General features: G+C 40.2%; 1 protein-coding gene across 4 annotated transcripts in view; it reads right to left on the bottom strand.

Moving 5' to 3' along the window:
• GOSR1 (golgi SNAP receptor complex member 1) overlaps positions 1-21145 on the bottom strand; it is a 61709-nt gene that overhangs the window by 27717 nt on the left and 12847 nt on the right. The gene's annotated exons all lie outside the window — the stretch shown is intronic.

Raw genomic sequence — 21145 nt, 5'->3', positions numbered from 1 at the left:
CTGCTCACAATACAAATATTTTAACCACCAAATATCTTGCCTCCCAAGTCAGGTTTGCCAGCTAAATAGCAGTGAATTCAATCACCGATGCAGACTGTCACTTCATGACTAAAAAGGGAGAAATCTTTGTCCTATTCAAGTCAATGAGAATTTTGCCACTGATATCACTGGGGCCAGGATTTACCCAGTGGGTTTACTTGACAGGGAACAAAGTTATGTCAGTGTCAGCAAGACAGTTAATTTGTACACACCTCAAAGTCCTTTTATGAAAGAAGGCTAAGGAGGGTACTTTAACCTCTGAGATACAATCAGATGCTTCAAGCATAAACGTCAGGACCCTATTTCACAACAGTAAGAATCATTTTGATATAAATGAGAAAACACTCAGACTGGCTAACAGCATTTGCTGGCTCTTTTTCCTCTCTTTCCATAACTGGAGCTCATTTCATTTGGAAAGCTAATCGCTTTCCTTTGTTTCTCCCTGTAAGGGGCTCACTACACACTGCAGGTCTGGGAATGCAGCTCGCACTGCAACAGGTGACTCTTGCTACTCATTGGTTGCTTTGCAACAGTCTTTCTTCCAGTAATTTGGCTCTCCAGCCAGGTCACTATTTGTTCCACCTCTTCTGAAGTTACACAGTTCAACAGGATCACTGTCCAAATGCATTTCCAGACTGGTCAGCCTCACTTTGGCCTGTGTGCCAGTATCTCAGTGACTGGCAGAGGAACCCAGGCCTCCCACTACACCGGGTTCCAGCCCAGAGACCCTCTACCAGCAATCTAGGTCTTCAGTCCCCCTCCCCTGTTGCTGTTTCCCTGGGCCCCTGCCTACCAAGCCTCCCGATCCTCTCTTTCCTGCTTCTGGGTTTACCACTGGAGCTTACTCTACTTCCATGGCTACTTCACCCCTCCTAGCTTTGTGTCAGACTCCTTACTCCAGGACAGGATCCCACTGCATACTCTCCCCCTGGGGCTTTCTCCTGGCTCCTGATGACCTCCCTCCTTCCAGGAAGTGACTGCAGATTCCAGCCCCCGTCTGCTTTCAGCCTCTTAACTTTATAGTGCTGGCCTAGCACTTCCCTAGCTGGGCTTCACTCTCAATTAATCCTGGCCCTCCCTTTCAGGTGATGCCAGGTGACCTAACCGGCCTCTCATGCCCTTGTTAACCTTATTGGCTGGGGTGGGATGCACACCTTATCTTTCAGTTGAGGGAGTGTGATTAATTGCCAACCTGGATTCCACCAAACTGCTTGCATTAGGTCATTTCTATATTCAGAGCCCTGGATCACCAGGCTAGGCAACTAGAAGCTTCAAGGAATGTAATATTACAAACATACCGACCAGGAGAAGGTGTACTTGACTTGCACGGCCAGCCATTCAATCGTTTTGAAAAAAACAAGTGGAGGCTCTAAAGTAAAAAGCTCTGGTTGATCAAAAGCAAAGATCAAACATCTCTCTTGTTTTGGGCAAAAAGGAAAAAAAACCTCAGATCATTCAACTTTTTAAGATTAAGTAGGGAATGAAAACTAGAATACATTTTATTCTGTGGTAGTGAACAAAATGTTTTGTCCACCAAAAAGGAAACTAAAAATGAAATTAAAACGTCCACACCTTTGTAATGCTACTGTCCATAAAAGGGAACACCGTAAAAAGAGCCTTGTGCAAACAACAGGAAAGTCCTTGCTGAGCTTCTAGCAAAGTACTGGTGGAAGCAGCAGCTTGAGGTATGTGAAAAGCATATGACAAACAGCGAGGAGTAGGGGGATAGATTTGACTACAAAGTATAAATCTCAGGTCTCCATCAATATACATGACAAAATCTGAAAAGAGATAATCTGTCAAAAAGGTAATGACTTGAGATGAAATGAGTGTTTTCAGGGACAAATGGCTCCTTATATGGAAACGATTTTGAGAGCAGATGGATAGAGGCACAAATCTCTGAGCAAACTGCAAGCTTGCAGGTTTTGCTTCATGTGTTAATTAAAACAAATTCTTGAAGATAAAAAGACTCAGAGTAAGAGTTTTCAGACTTTACTTCCTCAGAGGCATAATGAAAAAGTGTAGCATGTCTGCAATCCTCAAGCATAACGACCTGTACAAATATCTTGCAGGCACATGGGACATTAAAATTAAGATATTACACGGATATGCAGAAATCTTGATTGAACACCCCATTTATAGGTGCTAAACATCCAAGTGGGCTTGTTCTGCAGATCACTGTAGTGTGGAATTTAACATTTGGTAGCCAGAGAGTTTCATGAAGATTGAGAGCAGACACTAAATTGGTAGGGAGACGACAGAGCAATACTGGCACTAAAGAACTTATCTTCTAATGCAACTCCCATCAGCGTAAGCAATCTGTTAAATCTGGAGTGAAAGGCACCTCATGCTGGCCAGTCAGCATACAATGTCACTGGGAGTTTAATTTCTTTCCAGATAGTCACATGCAGTTTATGCATCATAGAAATATGCAAGTGAGAACACAGGGCACGCAGTCACTGACTACTATGCCCGGAAATGCTTATAACAACAGCAAGGGGGGGAAGCCTCAAATTTAAAATTCCAACAACATTTCCTAGACAACTTGCCACAAATGCTTGGGCAGAATTATTTATTAAAATACTGGAGACTGAACAGGAGCCACACTATGTGGCACATTCACAGACAGCAGATGTTGGCATCATCTAGGAAATGTTTTCTGATTAGACTAATGTGTGGGGAAAAATCAGCATTATTCAGCTGCTCAGGATACATATTATTTGCTTACTATTTATGATCTCTCCCATTCAGGCTCAATTCTCTCTCATACCCACCAAAATTGCCATCTAAATCTTTCCTTCCTCTCTCCAAGGGGCTCCTCAGGAAGGACTACCTTGAAGTTATAAATGAGAACTTGTAAAGTGCTCAGATACTACAGTAACAAGCCCAGTATCAATACCTATAGATAGAATACCCCACCCGTTAGTGCTGTATTCTGGGCCTAAAGCACAAAGAGAAACCTACTGATTTAACAAAAGCTACTTACTTTTTGTCCCTTAAAAAAGGGATCCTATAAGGCAGGGGTAGTCAATAGGTAGACCACGGGCCAAATCTGGACCACCAGATGCTTTTGAACAGACCCTGAAATCTTTTTATTTACTTATCATCATCATTGTATTTTATTATTATTTTCTCTGGAGTCTGGACCTTGACCAAGAAAATTGGACCTTGACAGAAAATAATTGTCTACCCCTGCTATAAGGCTACCTCCAAGCCACTTATTTCCTGTCAGTTTCCAGTACACAATTTATCTGAGGAGGACGGTTAAAAGCCTAATATAAAACCAGAGACTATCCCAAATCATCTATACCTCAGAAGTTTAATTAAATGAAGCAGCTGGTTTCCTATCACTAGTAAGAGCCCAAAAGTGATTGGTTGAATGGCACCAAGATCCCCATAATGAAGTTTCGGGAGGCTCTCTGCTCTTGGTAGTACAGGTTCCTGGAGAGACCAACCCTTCCATAATTGCTGTATATTACCCACCGGAAACATACTAAATGAACTAAAACAGGGACAGCCATTACTGTAAGTCATTATCACTAACCACAACTGTCAGAACAATTCCAGTAAATCACTAATGGACTATATCGGCTTTTCTTCAAGTTTTACATACTGTATGCAGCCCCAACATTACAAGTGCTGCTTTCATTACACGTTGTAACCCAGGGAAAAATTTAATATATTTTTGTCCAAGAAACAATCAATACTTAATCATTCATATGTAAACGTTTTAAGGAGCAGCTTCACAAAAGCTGAACACTAACCTGACAAAAGAGATTGGGTCTATCAAGATACAACACTACACACTAATTTGCATACACCTCTGAACAAGGGGACTGCACAAGTGCATCATGGGGAAGAGCGTTGTCTATTAATTGTACTCTTGCAGACAACGGATCATCATGGCTTCTGTATCCCATTCCTAGTTCAACCACTTACTGTGTAAGCTTGCGTAAGACAGTTCACTCCTCTCTCAAGTGGGCATAATAATGCTTACCTATTTTATAGGTGGGAGAGACAAAGAGAAGGACTGCAAGATTAATATCTTCAAAAGGATTATTGTCCTGCAAACAACAGCCCTAAATGTTGCTCAGGGTATTAATGCAAGTCATTTCCAGCAAAACCAACAAAAAATAAAAGATGAACACTGAGATTTTTCTTTTAATATTATTCTGTTCACAACTCTATTAAAAAAATCTCTGTAGAAAGCCTTAATGTGCTCTGCCTCCCCAATTCTGTGAATCTTCATCCGCTGTCTTTTTTTTTTTTTTTTTTTAAGAGAGAGAGAGATGGATGCAGTAAAGCATGGGGCTTCCAGCTAGGGATTTGGCCAAATTACTGATATAGCAACCATCTGCCCATTCATTAGGTTTCAAAAAATGATTCCTATAATTGCAGGGGTAAATACACAACACACTGAATGTCTGTCAATTTTAAACTTTAAAGTGCACTCTACATTTAAACCATCTGTAGCCCAAATTTGAGATGCAATTCAGTAATGTATGATGATCTGCAATGGTGTTTTGCCAACGTGATTTCTTGTAAAATTTCCTGCACTCTCAGGCTTGTCTTTTTATCTGCTGATAGTACAAGATGGCTTTCTTCCAAAGGTGAAATTATACTCAATAGAAACAAGTCTCTCAAGTGAAAGAAGAGCATTCTTCACCTTTAACCTGACAGCAAAGCTAAAGAGGAGGGGGATGGAAACTAGTTCTTGTTAACAATGGGGATTTGAAGGATATCACCTTTAGAAGGGGAGAGTTACTACACTATACCAAAATGCAGACCCCAGGGACATCAAGAGGTCTGTTACAATGGCCAATGAAATTCAATGGCCAAGGTTATGCTGGAGGATGGACTAGATCAATGGTTCTCTGCCAGGGGGCCATACTCCCCTAGGGGGCCGTGAGCCAGTTTAATGGGTCCATGGGGCTCTGCGGCAGAAGCCCCGGTGCTTCCCGCGGGGCTGAAACCTGAAGTCTCGAGCCCTGGTGCCCCCGTGGGGCAGAAGCCCACCACCCCAGCTGAAGCCCCATTCACCCAGTCCCGCAGGGCTAAACCCCCAAACCCCAACCCTGCCCAAAGGCTGAAATCTGGAGCCCAGAGGCCCCCCCGGCCAGCTCTGCAACTGAGGCCCCCAAGCCCCCCTTTGCTGAAGCCCTGAGGCCCAGCCCTGCAGGGCTAAAGCCCACGACCCCTCATGTCTGCAGCCAGGAGCCGCAAGCTCCCCGCTCTGGCATCTGAAGCCAGGAGCCCCCCCCACCCCCACCCATGGAGTTTTTAGATCGGGGGGGAGGGGGGGCTCAGAAAGAAAAGATTGAGACTAGACTAGACTAGACTGGATTAGATGATCATCATCCCTTCTGGCCTTAAAGATCTAAAGGCTCAACTAATAGTTTTGCTGGCAAAAAAGTGAAAGCTGTCTACACTGAAACAGGATCCTTCGCCCTCTTAGATTCTGTTTTGAAGTCAGCTAATTTTCAGAAAGCAGATGGCTTCATGGAAGCAATAAAGTTAACACTGCCCTAAATTATGAATGTCAATTTTAGGAATATACTAATATTCCTAACCCAACATTTTGCATCTCCCATCAGAAGTGTTTACAGTGAAGCAGATCAAGATATCAGGTTCACGACGACAGAACGAGACTGCTATGAGGAAGTCCCTAACATGAAGAATGAAATGACATCTCATCAAAATCTTACCCCTGACTATAAAAATTATGCAGGTTTCTTCTCCACAAAGCTGAGTGCCCTGACACTGCCTCCTTAGCTTTCACTCTCCCTGCCTTCCCCAACCTTCGCTGCCAGACACTCTGAACACCCAAGCTCTCCGCTTCACCAGCAGCCAGGCTGGAAGGCTCTTGTCAATTTCACTTCCTGAAGTGAAATTGACAAAAGTCTTCAAGGTGGGCACTTGAGAAGCAGAAAAATCTCAGTTTTGTTCTCCTGAATTTTTCTATAAATCCCTTCCCATGAAAATTTTTGCAGCCCACTTTTCACCCTCATTCAGGATGAACATTTTAAAAAAAAATATGAAATTTCTCGCTAGAAAGGGTTTCCGTTTTCCTATCAGCTCTGATTATTTACATCTCCAGAAAAACAGGGGATGGATTCAGAAACCATTATTTCAATATAGCTCCATAAGTGTATATAATGCCGTCCCAAAGGCATGAACGAGGCTGGCATTTCCAAAGATGCCTTAAGGGACTTAGGTGCCCAAATTTGATTGCATTGCAGTGGGAGTTACACCTAGCTTCCTTGGACTCCTTTGCAAATCCCAGCAATAGATTGGAGGGAAAGGACAATGATCTCAGCAGCAGTCCTTTGGATGGGCTGGACAAAAGTTTGTTTCACCCTCCTCTAAGAGACTTTCCTCTAATAGAAAATCTGTTAAGCCCTTTGGGGCTAAACACACAACCACTGATGTATAATAGGCATCTACAAAAGTACGAGACATTTAAAGAGCCAAGAACATTCTTTAAACAATGTACATTATTTATACTGGGAATTCCAGGTTACTTTACTAGAGTCTGTTCTAAACCCATTCCCACCACTTTCTCAATGAATAAATAATAAAATACTTGCAAAACCCAGTTTTCAAAGCCACCCCACCTCTGCAATAACTTATCAGCCAGAGTTGTGATGAGTTTTAAAACAGGGCAACCCCATGGTAATGAAAACGACAATAATGCAATATCCTGCTAATTTTCACAGACACACCAAATAACCCCCACACCAGAAATGTAGTCTTAATTTCATGCTAGCTGAAGTTAAATAGATATGAATACATGGTAACAGCATTGTAAGCTCTTTACTTACTGTTTTGCACTAAAATGTTTCTCAGCCCATAAAATAGAAATATAAGTGCATAAGGGTCTTCTTTCCTGTCAATTAATAGTGTTCACATACATTATGCACACACACACAGTATATCAACTATTACAACTGCTACTGTCTTGTTTGATGAGAGGTGAGACTGCTCCCTGAAATAGTAAATACCTACAAAATACAAAGTGATTATAGAAGACATCAATGTAAAGAGTTGCCTCTGTTATGAAGTTTATGAAGAAAATGAGACTGGGTAGTTGCAACACCACATATTTCAAGCATTGGACAAATCACTTCTCAGTACACAAAGCTGACAGTTAGATATTCATTTCATTAAAATGCTGTGCTGAGGTGGTAAGTAAATGCCTTGATGTTACTCAAAACAGGCTTTTAAATTGCTACAGACTGACTGACGGGTACTTCACAGTAAGACACTAACAAGAGGTAAAACTACAAACAGGGGAGGCAAATTTTATAAAGCATCTATTCAGCATAAACTCTGAACACTGAACTCAGTGGGGGAGGCTCCTTTAAAAATAAAATAGCTTTTTCAAAAATTGTAAACAAAAGTGATGCTGCAGAACAAAGCAGTCACTGACTCTGCTCAAGATGTGCTTCTGCTTTATTAGAGCTAACCCATGTCAAAGACTTTCAATAATTGTTAGGCTCCTAATTTCAATAAAAACCTTGGGGGACAAAGCTGTTCTAGTTAAGAATTGGAGTTCAAAAGAATGCTGGAAGCAAATCAAACATGCATCTTTTGCTTGTTTATTTCAGAAAAGCAACCAGATGCACAAGCACACGTAGCTTTTTAACTTTCCTTGATGTACGGTTAAATTCCCCACACACACACACCCCGTAGTACTGTTTCTAGGTTAACGCAGAGAACTGGGAGTCCGAGCTGGACTTTATTCCCAGCTCTGCGCTCTTTGATCTTGGGCAACTCACTCCCCCTTTGTGCCAAATTTCCCTTTTCTGTATCATAACATTTACCTACTTCCAACAGGTGCGTTGGAGGGTTAGTTTTTCGAATATCTGCAGTTATTTCTAAATGTAATGTCTTTTAAAACATTTAAGCCTTTTGATTTAAAAAAACAACATTTGGCTAGTTATTACTCTCTTTTATGCCTTAATCAATTTGGTTATTTCATATGAAAAACCACCAAGTTATTTATTTTTGAAAAGTTGTAACTTGGCATCCTTAAGACGACTTCTATATAAAAAGCCAAATTAGGGAAGGCCATTCTACCTAGATCTAAAGCAAAAATTATTTGGGGGTTCTTAAATGATCATTAAAGTCTAGGTTGTCATAAATTCATTAATTCAACATGATAGTCTCCATTCAGAAGCGTCTTTGGACTAGAATAAAGAGTACTGCATAAGTCAAGAATGAAGAGTAGGGGTAAGGCAGAGGATGTGCCCATGACCGGCCCAAAAAAAGGGATAAATGCAAGTCAGGAATATGGTATATCGACACCACTGAAGTGGGAAGGACGAGACCCGAATCAGCAGTATGCTCCAGGTCTAGATGCATTCCGTGGAGAAGTTTGCACAATTACAGCCAATGTTGTTAGCTGCCAAACTTTGTCTGGGTATTTCATTTTAGATCATACCAAGGTATCAAATTAGCACAACAATCACAATATTTAAAACAGTTTGTAGCTGGAGCCCTGTGTTTGAAAAGCAAACCAGCCAGTAGGAAAACAAACATTCAAGAAAAAAATTGTTTAATAACTTTCTTTTCAGGATGCAACCAATGTAACTGATATGTATGAACTGTTGGTTGGGTAGTAGCTTATGTTTTCTTTAGGCGGTGGTGGTTGTTTTTAACAGCACATAGTATGCTCTGACAGATATGAACTTAAGGGAGGCCCACAGCCAGTTCTGACTTCTTATTTCTCACTGTATCCTGCTATTGCAGGAGATCCTCCTGGGGGGATAGGAAATGGATGAACAAAGCAGACAAAACAACTGAAACCTAGTACGCTCTAGTGATTCACTCTATTTGAGCTAGCTAACATGTCTCCATGGGTCTAGGAAAGGGTCTGACTACAGTATTGGGCTAGCTGTTACAGCTCACTGAATGACTGCTTGGCAACTATTAATCTGCAGCCTATGTTAGGGATAACCTATGTCACTACACAGACAAGTTACACAGAATTCACCTAAATTATCTCAGAATGCCAAGTGCCAATACGAGCTTTAACCGTATTAAAAAATAAAAAGATAAATGAAGAAACTTCATAGTGAAGCTTGTAGCATAAATGCCAAGTCAAAGATTTCAGGGTTTTTAAAATGTGCCGGCTCTTATGTGACTGATTTTTTATTTGCAAGATTCCCAACTTATGAGACTTATTCAAGGGAAAATGGTAACTCCAATGCCAGGGGATTTGCAGGATCATACCATCACAGTGCAGGAGATTTCTCTTAATAGCTGGTGGACAATACAGACTGCACAGTCATGTTAGTAATAGCCAGCTCCTAAAAAGAAATACAAATTCAAAACCCAGGCTGATGCATCCTCTTTAACTCTGCCTGTTCTCACAGGGTATTACAGCTCAGTGGGTACCTACCACCACACAGAACTAAGACCCGTAACATATCTAGACATGATAGCACAAAGCAGGATTGGATGTTGACCTTAACGCAGAATATCATTGCAGAAAATATTTGAGATTAACATGATTCACCATAATTACTCCTAATCATCAGTCTAGCAAACTAATACTAGTTAGTCAAAGCTGGCACTCTCTTTAATTCTATGTTGAAATACATGTACGTCTTCCCTAATTTGACTTTTTATATAGAAGTAGTCTTAAGGATGCCAAGTTACGACTTTTCAAAGATAAATATCTAGGCTGTTTTTCATGTGAAATAACACAACTGATTAAGTCAGAAAAGAGAATAATAACTAGCCAAATATTGTTGTCTTTTTAAATCAAAAGTTTCAAATTATTATGGTTAAGTCCCAGGTCTTCAAAATGGCACTTACACATTAACATTCTTACAGAGCCTCAACTCTGGTGGCAGGATCATGCACGTGAGTGTATCGCCAATCCACACAGCTAACAAGACAGTTAGAAAGAAACCACAAATTTGGTTTTAGAAAGCTAATGCTTTCAGATAAACATAGTGATTAATTACAATGATTAAAGAATACATGTTAACCTCTTAAATCTCATTGATTTAGCTCTATGCAAAGTCAATGTCAGGCACAAGTAGCATGTTCTATATAATAACCCTTTTTCTTTATAAAGGGTACTTTCTTGGATCCTCATGTTTTTGAAGAAACTTCAATATTAAGTATGTAGGGATGAAAGCCAATCAGACGGCAATTTTATTCTAATAAACCTCAAACTCCATTTTTAAAGGGGAAAACGCTTTTAAATGCTGGAGTGATTGGCTGATGTTCATATGCTTTTATTTCAGTTATTTATAAATAATAAGAGAGCATCTCTCTCCACTGCCTGCAAGCTTTGAACTTTCCCAAAAATCTCAAAGTATTTCAATGACTGGCTTATATAGTTATAGAATTACATTCATATGAGCTATGAAGCTTTTTTCTGAAAGATATGACTTTTATCATCTATTAAGTAATATTTGTGCTGGCTTGGCAGCCTTGTGGATAACTATTATGAGATACACCTGCGAGTGCTGGAGAGGCAGCCCCTTTGAGTATGTCTACACTGCAATCAGACACACACTGCTGGCCCACACCAGCTAAGACAGGCTCATGGGGCTTGGGCTAATAGCTGTTTAATTGTGGTGTAGACGTTTCGGCTCAGGCTACAGCCCAAGCTCTGGGACCCTCTCACATCGCAGAGTCTTAGAGCTCAGGCTCCAGCCCAAACCTGAATATCTACAACACAGTTCAACAGCCCCTTAGCCTGGAGCCCTGAAAGCCCAAGTCGGCTAGCATGGACCAGCTGCGGGTTTTTAATTGCAGTGTAGACATACCGTTTGAGGAGAAGTGGCCCATGTCATCCTGACATAGCCCCTTCAGCTGATGGTTTATAGGCTCTTAAAAGAAGCCCATGGAGTCAATACACACAAACCCAGCTAAAGGAAGGACACAGTGACAGATTAGGGTAATCAGGAAAATTTGGAGGATGGTCTGGTTTGAAATTCCCTAGAAAAATAAAATCAGCAAGGATAAATATGTTTAGAAACTGGAAACACTTTCAATTATCATGTATCTTTAGATAAACTATGCAAATCTCGGTGCACCAGACACCCACTCTCCCTTCATTTAAATCACTCCCCTGAAGGCCCCCAAACAAAAGACAAACTTATGTATGAGTTTGTCAACTTACTATTCTAAATCCCCTTCTGTGTCCAGTCTTATCTTTCAGACTAAACTCATGGAGCAGGGGACCACTTATGTGTATTTTATACTGCACCAGGCACACCAGCAGCGCTTAATAAATAGTCAAGTGATGGTAATAAAGAATTATGTACGCATTCTTGCTAAGTTTTAAAAAGCATAAGCTTTAACAAGCGTCCTAGAACACCTCGCCGCTTCCTACCTCCTCCTTCACGCAAGCTGGCCCAAATTCATAAGATTTGCAACCTCAGAACTACAGTATCTTCATTTGTGCTATGTGCCATCTGTGAACACTGGGAAAGTGAGAATCAATTTGGATTCCTGCCTAACACCTGAAATGAAGAGTCTAAAGAAATTCTGACTCAAGAGTCTAAATTCACTAAGCATAAATATGCTGTCTATAGCTTGAGGAGGAAAGTGTATAAATGCAGATGATTATATACACAAGGTCCTCTCCAAAATTGGTCTTTTTGGACGTTCAAAATTCTGCTTAGAGAGGCCATTTACGACACACAGAAGCCAAGGTAATCGCCTTAGCCTCTCTCATTAGTTAGTTGTAGCATGAATAATCCTTTATTAGGCTGACTCGGATAAAGGATGCTATTTATGTGTGTCATTCAAATTGCACATGGGAAGAGGAAGACACAAACTGATGGTATTTAACTGCACTTGGGGAAAAAACTACCCAACAACGCTACACGGCCTCTTGTAGTTAATGCCCAGCACACAGACGTTTTAACTTAGTTTTCTGAATCCCTTCTCACGGTCTGCCTTCCAGTTCAGTAGACAACGTGGTGTGGCCTTGTATTAGAAGCACACAGTACGTTTGTGGCTAATCAAATGACATCACATCAGAAACTTATACGGGAAAATATTCTGAATTAATTGCATTTACTACAGCTGGTTTCTTTCAGTCTTTGCGGATTTCTTCATAACTATCTATGAGGAAAGAAAATGACAATATAAGAAGCTGCTTTGGTTAAAAAACTGTATCAAAGCTAGGACAACAGCGTGACCAAGATAAATGGGCCTCATACTGTTACAGTAACTGAATGAGGTTATATTGCCTCCAAATTAAACCACAATTTAAAGAACTTTACTTAGCAGCAGCTTTAAAAAACAAATGTACGCCACCCTACTTCAGCACGTCTCAAACTGTGGTTGAGAGAGCCTGCAATCACCTGGTGCTGGCTCATGGCTCTGCCTCCTTCCCATCTGCTTCTAGGGACAGCCTGAGTGGGAATGAGGGGTCAGATTAGGAGTCTTGCTACCTAAGAGAAGGCAAAGGGACTGGGCCGCATGCTAAGGGCATATCTACACTCACCGCTAGATTGGTACTGCTGCAATCAATGCAGCGACTGTCAATTTAGCGGGTCTCACGAAGACTCGCTAAATCGATGGGAGAGCACTCTCCCATTGATTTGCATTCTCCACCTCCCCGAGAAGCTAAGGGAAGTTAACAGAAGACACTCTCCCATTGACACAGCGCAGTGTAGCCACCGTGGTAAGTGGATCTAACTAGGTCGACTTCAGTTACATTATTCACATAACTGAAGCGGCATAACTTAGATCGATTTACTGCGGTAGTGTAGACCAGCCCTTAGACTAAGCATATACAGAGGGAAAGGAGAAGCAAGCAGCGGAGAAACACATGCAAAAGAGCAAGGGGACAGAGGAAAAAGAAAAAGGGCCAGGAGGGGAAATTAAATGAGCAGGAGGTCATTTTTCCTAAAAGGAAAAAGCTTATATCAAAGAAAGTTAAAGCTACATAAATACTGTACTTCCCTAATGTGACTTTTTCACGTAAACTACTGCTGTAGTTCCCACAATGATGTTTTGTGATTGCCATTAGGATCAGGCCTGGGAGGGCAAGGGTCTGCAAGACAATCTCTCCAAGGTCTGGCCACATGATGAAAAAGTCTGAAAATCTTTAGTTTCATGCAGATTGTTCATTACTGCATGTGGCTATTTCAGACTGATCAACAATAGGTCATCAGGATCAGGTTCTGTGGGGACCTGAGAAAGCAATCATAAAATAATATTTAGCACTAACATAGTATTTTAGCAATAGAGAGTCCTGTGGCACCTTTAAGACTAACTGATGTATTGGAGCATAAGCTTTCGTGGGTGAATGCCCACTTCGTCAGATGCATGTTCTGTATTTTAGCTGTGTTTAAAGCACTGTACAAACATTAACTCATTTATCCTAAACACCCCTGTAAATTAGTCAAGTATTATTATGCACTGTGTATTATTTATTAATAACACCATGAAGTGAGAGTAGATCCCTGTATTTCATTCACATCTTATTCCCCCCTCTTCTTCCTTCTGAATACTGAGCACACTCCTCTTCTATCTGCTTTCCCTCCTATTGTTTTGGGGCTTCTTTGTTCCCACCACAACCACAGGATACAATTAGCACAGGGTCACTCTAGCTCCAGAGAGATTTTTGAGCACTTGGGAGAATGTGTCCCTCAGCTAAGTTACACAAACTCCTCTTTTAGTTCTAGTGTAGATTATTTTGCAAGCTAGATGATAACAGTGGCTGATTCTGAGACCTTGGAGAACTGAAATATCAAAATTAAATAATACATATGGCCTTATAAAACCCTCAAAAAAAAAACAACCTATCAACGGTGTGCACTTTTATCTAAGCCAGTGCATAAAGGGAAGGACAGACATTCAAAAGAAAATAAAGCAGCGGAGCCAAAAGTCAATGATGCAGTGACCCCAAATGACAATACAGATACATCACAGCAAGAGCTGATGTATTACGTTTAAACACATCTATGGAGTGCTTCACTTAGTTCTTCACTGAGTGCAATGTGTGTAATAAAATCTCTCTCGATATGAATTTTTGGAAGTCGGAGAAAGGATAGAGAAAATGGTTTACACTCAACCATCAATGTCAGCAAACAGCATTCATTTAATCCACATAAACTGCAGATATGTGATAGGAAGAAAACATTCACACACACTCTATACTGACAGTTTAAACGAACACATTAGCTCCTCCTCTGCTGATTTAGGATACAACTCCTGGTCAATTACTGTAGAACTTCCCAGTGCTACATTTTCCAAAAGTAAATGCTGAGCGGACAGGGCTCTTTCCTCTTAGGACAGCACTTTCACAGCAGTTTCTAAACTGTTAAATACTGTCCATTCATCATTAAGGATGCTGCTTCTTTTTGACAGAAAACAGTACTACGAGAAAGATAATGATTTATTTGCTCACCTTGCCAAAAAATATACTAACAGGAAAAGCGGGACAAACTTGCCTGTTTAACTGTGAGAACCTGAGAGAAGCAAATTTTCACAAGTGAAGCGTACACATTTCTCTATTAGTCTTGGAGCCTCTGCATAAGATGGGAACGCAAAAACAGAACAATATTTCACCTAATTTCTGGTCTTCCCTCCTTAACAACTATTGAGATCTTTACATGATTCTCTCTTACCTCAACCTATCCATAGCCCCAAACAACTCATTTACCAGTCCAGAGAGGTGGAAAACCGCCCTTGACCTACAAGTCTGATTTCCTTTTAAAGCTTAGAATTAAAGGAGCTACAGAAATAATGGAATTCCTTCAATTCACAATTGTGAAGGAAGGGATCAGTTGGAGGGTGGAGAACCAGACAAATTCCCCCAGTGTCTTTGGAAACCCTGTTGCTCTCGAGCCTGTCAGAACAGGAGTTGGAAGGCTAAATGGAGCTGAGGGTTGCATGCATCCAGCACTCTGTGCTGTTAAAGTCATCAATGAAGATTGAGCAGCAGCACTATGGGATGGTACTGCAAGAACCAACTGAACTATGCACGCCAGCACTCACTGCCAAACTAGCATTTGTACCAGCCGACACTGGTCAGCCCTACACAGGGCAAGTGCAATCCGCATGATGGCACAATCACTTGTGCACCACTGGTAGCAATTTTGCATACTGCAGGCATGCCGGGAGTCCGCACAATGGTTGGGATGTCAAAATTCTCTAGGAACTTAAGCCAGCTGTGGGTAGGGGGTTCTTTTCACCCAAACTATTGTATGTAAACATCTCTGAACTTTCCTCCCCTTTACAATTCATCTACATACGTATAACCAAGCAAATCAATTCTCCATTTTGCACTCACATCATCTTTCCAGAAGAGATAACAAATGTATTACACTACTAAATGTAGCAGATTAATATGCTGCATGAAGGCCTTTGAGTGCTCTGGATTTTGGGGAAAAAAAAAAAGCTGAATCCACAGAAGAGGCTTTAGAAATTCCAGTGAGTGAACATTCCTGGCAATTTCTTCAAGTGCCTGATTAGCGTTTTACTAAATCAAGCTTCAATAGTTTATGCCACTTGGGAGTGGTTTTTTTCCACATTACTGAATGTTTTGAGCCGCTGCCTTTAACATTTACTTCCGTTCAGTCTCAAAGCAAAGGAAGCAGTTGGTTTCCCCCATAGAAAACTGCAACAACTGTTTAGCCCTACAGTATGAAATCAGTAGTATGGTCAAACTGCTATCCCTATGAGTGCTCAAGCTCCTGTCTCAGAGTGCCTCAATGAACAACTACTCCTCCCTAGAATGATCACGGTGCGGGTTATTTTCACACTGTGGGGAAAGAGTAAAAAAGGTAAATTTAGAAACAAAGCAGGAGTTACCATAGAAGAGATTCCGTGTCCCTCCACAAAGTCCTCAGACAGCCACACTCACAGCACCCCTGAAGTGCAGAAAAATTATTTATTGCATTTCTTGCTGGTTCTCTTCCAGTTTCTACCATCAATCAGATGCCACTGTAGACCGAAAGATCTAGTACTTGCCAATGTGATTTCTGAGGAATGTTTTCAGAGCAAAGAGAACATTGCCAGGAGTTACCGTTGTCTCCTTTTAGTCCCCTCTCATACAGAAGAAGAAGGGGTGAAGGATGAGCCTGGACTCTGCTGGGTGAACTATAGCCCATGGATCTGATAATGGCATATGACAGAGACTGGTTAGAGAGAAGCACATAGTACTCCTTCAAAAAGGTTGTTACATAGCATCTCCCATGGGAACCACCAGCTCTCCTGATTGTGCCTTGTAGAAGAAGGTAGTTAAACACAGTGGATAACCATGTCAATTCTTACTACAACCAGCCATTACCAGGACTTAAAATAAACATGCAGTAGGCTGAAGTATTTACTATATCAATGACAGGGTCAAAATGGTGCTTCATATTGGCAAGAATTCCACAAGGCTGAGCTACAGTACCAATGTTTTCTCAGGAGCTCTGCCACAGCCTTCTCAATTTCATTTTATTTTTTAAATATTTAAGTTCTCTTACTGTCACCTTCATAGTTGATTCAACCACTTCAGCTATCTCTACCAAATGGCCTGGCATCACAGTCTGTCTGCAGTGCACACCCTCAGCAAGCAGGTCCTGAGCATCCCAAAATTCAGAGTTTTGTCAGAAACACATTTGGTATAATTTTCTAGCTCCTTCTTGTTTCTATGGACCATTCGCCAGCTTCTTGGCAGTAATATCACACTAATTACTTTCTCTGATGACAAGTATGTTGAAATCCTTTAATATTTTCTATGCCAGTATCTACTTTTGAGCTAAGGATTCTCACTTGAAAAGTTCTGAATATCTTGCAAGCTTTTGATTTCTTGCCAGTTTTCTTATGCTCTGACACCACATTTCTGCACATACCTCAGAGTTATCTCAAGTTTGCAGCGTGCCCTTCCATGTTCTGCCATGACATTGTTTCCTCTGGGTTTCCAACACATTTAGAATAACTTCTCACTCTATATAATTACTTTATACATTTTTGTTTTTAATGTTTTAATTAAAAAAATCTTCTTACATTTTGCCCTCAGTCCCTGGAAGATGTTCTCTCTACTTCTGAAGATGTTTTTCTTTTGCCTAGAAGGCTGGAGGGTTGGTTGGAAAATGTTTTGAAGAGCATTTTATTTAATGCAACTACAGTATTAATTTATATGAAGGTAATAAGAAGAAACTGACTTGTGATGGATGAATGACTGGAACTCCCCAGTTCCAAATAGTTTCAACTAATTGTAGGGCTAAGGGTTAGCTTTAGTTTTAAAACTAATATTTATATTTAGCGGTTGCTGTTGCAACTCTTCCCATATATGCTGTAGCAATTTCTTCCACACTTAAAAAAAACTGCTCTGAAAAAGTAAGCAGAAATCACTACATAGGTGTTGAAGTATTTATTTCCATTTGAATTGGAATTTTAAGTGTTGACTGTTGCATTGCGTTTAACTACTCTGAACAACTACAAGTAAATTTCACACTAGGGATATGTGTGAAAATAAAAATCTCACAAAGCGGTAAGACAACCTGCATTTTTTAAGTGACTATATAAAAGAAAAGTTATACTTCACATGAATCCCTAACAGCTATTTCATCTTCATATAACCTTTGAAAGTCTCCAGAAATGTGAGGGCTCATTCAAAATAAATAATATAGTAACAAGCCTGACAATGATTCAGCTCAGCATTATACATTGGCTGACTGATTATAATAGCCTACAGTGAAGCACAAGTCAGGCAAGAAAGCTACCTGTACTTCATCAACCGAAAAGGGCACCATCTTCTGTAAGATGAATGGCTACCAGGGAAAATTCTATCAAGTACGGAAGTTTACCAAATTCATTTTTAGTCAAGTATATTTTGAGAACAGATAAATAGCAGCATTTTTATTAACTAGATTTAAGATGCAAACAACTCTATTAGATAATGTGAGGTTTAGAATTGTTACAGTAAGAGATCACAACTCAACAAAATATCTAGTTGAGTGTCAACTGGCCATATTTTGAGAGAGAGAGAGAGAGAGAGAAATAATAGCAGCACAGCTGTTTCTCCAAATGATCTATTAAATAAGCCTGAAGAACCCTTTAATATTTTATACATTGTAGACACACACAGGCACAGGAATACTCTGACCCGCCTTCTGAAAAGGATCATCCTTGCTGTGAAATCAGACTGCTATCAAAGAATAAAAGTCATGAGCCACATTAGTTAATCACCACAATGAAACTTTGCCCCAGGAAAGATTAAAGTAACCAATACCTCTGTAAGGTGCTTGACCTGATTATTTCTAAAAATGTTCATCCGATGAAACATACAAGATATGTAATGGGTGCCTTCATTGCACTATTTTCGGGCCATTTAAAGATCTGTTGATAATTTCCTCTCTATGCACTTATCAGAAGTGTATTTTAGAGGAACTGCAAGAGGAAATTTACATTTTTTTTTCCAGAAAATGACAAATTTATAACATTACTTAACACTTGCTTTTAATCCTTATGATATGGGAACAAAAGTTTATTCAGACTAATAGGCACTCCTTGTTCATCATCAGTGCACTCAATTTCAATTAGGGTTCACCTCCAAGACATTAAACCTATTGCATTGTTTCTGTAGAATTCAATAACATTCTTGATTATAAAGGTTAATAGATGCAACTTAAAGGAAAATCATTAGCTTATGCTTTAGACCAGTGAATTTCTGAATGCCACCAGGGATCCCAAGGGAAACTGTGGCCTGCCCATACTTCATCACCCATCTAAAAACTGTATTTTTAATTTCCTGTAGAAGCTTTTTACATAGTCTTGGCTACAACACAAAATTATCTTTAGGAACAGATATCAGCCTACAGATGAAAACTTTCCCTATGAAATACTGCCCCCTTGTGACAGCCTATAGTTTACGATGGCTGGGGTGTGGAAACATACTAAGTCATAGAAGTCTGTGTTTCTTTGAAACCCAAGCCTTTTCTACACAAATATAGACTCATAGAGTTTAAGGTCAGAAGGGACCATCATGGTCATCTTCTAGTCCGACCTCCTACACATTGCAGGCCACAGAACCTTACCCACTCCTGAAATAGACCCCTAACCTCCGGCTGAGTTACTGAAGTCCTCAAATCACGGTTTAAAGAAAGACTTCAATTTACAGAGAATTCACCATTTACACTATTTTAAACCTGCAAGTGATCCGTGCCACATGCTACAGAGGAAGGCAAAAACCCCCCAGGGTCTCTGCCAATCTGACCCAGGGGAAAACTCCTTCCCAACCCCAAATATGGCGATCAGTTAGTTAGACTCCGAGCATGAGACCATATGACTACATCCTGAATGAAAGGCAATGCCTAAAGAGCCACAGCTTTGTGACACCGTTCCGTGGGATTTTGCTCCTTTTCACCCTAATGTTTTTGTGCATATTTCCATTTTTCATGCCTGGCAGCACAGCATCATTTTGGACAGAAAAGTGTTAAACATAAAGGAGGAATAAATTCCAGTGTGCATGCTGATTAGTTAGATCTCATTTGAACGAGAAAAACAGATTGAATGTGCTTGTTTCAAACTCCCCATACACACACAGTTGAAATTATTGAGTTCCTAGAGCTTTGAGACCATGTAACTTGGTATCTGAGGCAAACTTTCAAAACTACAATTCCCTATGGATGGAGAGTAACAGAGATCATCTACTTTATAAATAGATGAAGTCCTTCATAGTTAGATTGAGAAAAACAGAACTAAGGAGAAGTCTTTGGGCTGCCTTTTTAGTTTTGGTTAAAAAAATACATCTAAAATTGATATCTATTTAAGGGTATTAGTAATTCTGGTATGTGGATTTAGTCTTTTCTACACACTTAGCATAGACAAGTGAAAAGCAGGTTATCATTCTATGTCTAACACTGATCGACACAAAAGAAGAAAGATTTAGTGACATTAAGTAGAGCAGAAATCCAAAGGCAAATAGAATAAAGAACAAAAGCTGAATAGTTTTTTTGCACATATAGTGGTTACGTAGAAGATATTCCACAAAGAATAGACAGTACTGAGAAAAACAGGTACAGCAGTACACTGCTTCTTACAATTGGGAGACAGCCCTTGTATATTTAAATTTAAATTAATGGAGATATCCTATCTCTTAGAACTGGAAGGGACCTTGAAGGTCATCGAGTCCAGCCCCCTGCCTTCACTAGCAGGACCAAGTACTGATTTTGCCCCAGATCCCTAAGTAGCCCCCTCAAGGACTGAATTCACAACCCTGGGTTTAGCAGGCCAATGCTCAAACCACTGAGCTATCCCTCCCTCCATATATGTCAGCTTCTAGGTGGAACACCATAGAATCAACTACGAAGACGACTGCCCATTCATCCTATCAGACAGGCATATGCTGGTATTGCTAATACAGAAAGATTGTTTTTAAAAAAAGGATTAAATAAAAATCACAGAGTAAGAAGAGGCACACAGCCAACAACAAAATCAGCTTGTAAAATATCCACAAACACTTTCAACAGCAAAATTTGCTATTGCTGGTGGCAAAGAAATGTTTATACGTGACCTCAGTGTAACAATCTTGTACCCTATGTTCTTTCCTATATAACGTACAATAAAGAGTTTACTTTGTTCATTAGAACCTGGCCACTAATATATTTCAATCTGGTCTGTGTAAATCTTGTTTGTTTAAAAATCTTCTATCCAACACTTCATCAGCAAAAACACAATAGGATTATAAACCGATCATTATTTTGGGGAAATCTAAGCAGAAATTGCCCAACTTCCAATGTTCATTAAACTGAAATAAGAAGGAAGCGCAAACAACAAAAAATAACCATTAAACAAAGCATTTCAGTTAGAATATGATTGCAGTTACACAGGGAAAGATTCTTCCAATTACAGCACAACTTAGCTGGATATACAGTAGCTGCAAAACCGATCTCATCGCCAAGGAATGGAAGTGTTCAGAACACAAAATAATTCATTTGCTGCCCTGAGAGAATTCTTCCATTTGGCCTTTAATTAGTAGTTTCAGCCACAAAACATCTAAACTCACAAGGAAACTGCCATACTGGTACAGGCTACTTAGCCAACTATCCTGTGTTCAGTAGCGCCATATGCTGGATGCTGCAGAGGAAAGTATTAAACCCAAGTAGTGTCCTAGCACCTTGCAGAATATTAT

Source organism: Chrysemys picta, chromosome 19 (assembly GCF_011386835.1).
Source record: "Chrysemys picta bellii isolate R12L10 chromosome 19, ASM1138683v2, whole genome shotgun sequence".
Taxonomy (NCBI): domain Eukaryota; kingdom Metazoa; phylum Chordata; order Testudines; family Emydidae; genus Chrysemys; species Chrysemys picta.
This window is presented reverse-complemented; position numbering and strand designations above follow the sequence as displayed.